This window comes from Arachis stenosperma, chromosome 10, assembly GCF_014773155.1.
Source record: "Arachis stenosperma cultivar V10309 chromosome 10, arast.V10309.gnm1.PFL2, whole genome shotgun sequence".
NCBI classification, from domain to species: domain Eukaryota; kingdom Viridiplantae; phylum Streptophyta; class Magnoliopsida; order Fabales; family Fabaceae; genus Arachis; species Arachis stenosperma.
In genome coordinates, this window is record NC_080386.1 from 22,374,868 (window position 1) to 22,377,200 (window position 2,333).

Genomic DNA, 2,333 nt, shown 5'->3' on the forward strand with positions numbered 1-2,333 from the left:
GACCTGTGTGTGCGCACAGCCTCTTGTGCGTCCGCACAGGAGCCCAAGCAGAGCGCGTGGATCATTTCGAGCATGTCGCGCATCCCGTCAAGCATCGCCTAGTATGCGTGCACACAGCTACTTGTGCGTACGCACAGGTATCCGCGCATGACCTCATTAGAAAAGCACATGACTCACGATTTAAGGGCTTTAGAGGCCCATTTCTGAAATCTTTTAGCTCATATTGGAAGGGGGAATGAAGAGAGAAGATAGCATAGCATTAGTATAGTTTTAGGAGTAGAATAGAAGGTTTTTAGTTTTAGTTTTCTCTAAGTTTTTCTCATCTTCTCCATTAGGGTTTTACATTCCAAGAGCCATTTTCATTTTTTATCATAGGATTTTGCTAATCTCATTGTAAGTATTCTCTTGTTATTACTCTTTATAGTTATATTGTTATTACGCTTTCTTCTCATTCAAGTTATAGTTCAATTTTGCTTCTCTTTTGCAATTTCACTTTCTTGTTGATGAGTTTGATGTTTGGTGTTTGTTCTATACTTTCTTATGCTATTCTTGTTTATTGAAATCAATTGTTGCTTTTACTTCCAAGAATTTTCTTATTTTTATCATGTTTAAGCTTTTTGCCCACGAAGTGTTTGACAAAATGTCAAACATGGTTTTAGGCTAAATTTTTGTCTCTTGGCTTGGGAAAAGTGAGCAATTGGGTTCCTAGAGTTGGAATGTCCAACATTTAGTGTCAATCCTTGGATTGTTAATTGTTCTTGTTCCCACTAATGCTAAGTTGTTGCTAAGGCAATTAACAAGCAATTTAGGATTTGTGGGTTAAGAACACTTATGCTCATTTAACTTACCTTCCGAAGTGAGGGTTGATCAAGTGAGATTAATCCAACACAATTGGCATAGTTGTGGTTCCAACAAGGAAATGATCCTTAGCTCACTCCAAGCCAAGACCCCTTTCTATGCTTTCAATCTTTCATACATTGCTATGTTAATCTCTTTTATACTTTACTTGTTTATGTTACATAGTCGGTTCTTTAATTTCTTCATTAGTTCAATCATTATAATTTTTCATGTTCTTTTATTGCTTTATATATTCATTTCTTCATTGACAACCCCTTGATCACTATAACCAGAATTTGCACACTCATTGCCCTTTGGTGATTCCTTGGGAGACGACCCAGGAGTCAAATACTCTCGGTTTAAATTGGTTTTGAGTTGTGACACATCTTGTGAATTTTCAAATTGGTCAGCGACCGATTGTCGGGTTTGGGTCTATACTTGCAACGTTAGTCCTATTTTGAGAAATCCCAACTCGTACGATTGGGCACCATCAACTACCACATCTGTTCGATTGGTATGCATTAGGATTGGAGTTATACCTGTATGAGACTAGAGGAGGTTGTTGCCAAGAAGATTGTCTATAAGCTTGTGGCTCCTCCCAACCTTGATTGTTCCATCCTTGATGCATATTCTCATTGTTGCTTCCATTTTCTGCAACATAGTTTGAACCAAACTCATAGCCAAAGAGGTGAGAATTCATAGTAGCAAATAAAAACAAAATAATAAAAATATGCAACAAAGCCCTAAAACTAACAAAAACTAAGAAACAAGCAAAAGAAAATATTTACAATAACCAATAATAAGGCACACGTTTGCAATTTCTCGGCAATGGCGCCATTTTGATGAATGGACTTTTGTGTGGTAAAGAATTTCACAATAAATTCTCATTGAAAGTATAGTTTCTAAACCAACAATAATCCTTTCATACAAAAATTTGGTTGTCACAAGTAACAAACCCCTTAAAAATAATAACCGAAGTATTCAAACCTCGGGTCGTCTCTCAAAGGAATTGCAGGGAAGTGTTCTTATAATTGGTTATGTAAAGGTATATTTTGGGGATTTTGAAATAAGAAACAAGAAATGTAAATGGCAATGAAAATCAAATGATAAAGAGGTCTTGGCAAGGTTTGGTGGTCAAGGATCTCTGTCCTTATCACTAACCACAACATGAGAATTGGCAAGAATCAATCCCATTAAATCATCCTCTAACTAGTAAAGGAAAGTCAAATGAGCTATATCAATCTAAGTCCACAAGTCCTAACTCTCCACCAATTCAATTAGTGAGAATTAGAGTCAATGACTACCAATCATCAATTACTTGGACATTAGTAACTCAAGAGTTCCTAAGTTACCATCCCAAGCCAAGAACATAAAATCATACTCTAAAATCCTCCCAAGCATTTTATCAAACACTTGGAAGGCACAACACAAAAGCATAGAAAAGCAATAAGAGATAATAAAAATCCAAACAACCAATTGAAAGCATCAATAACAAA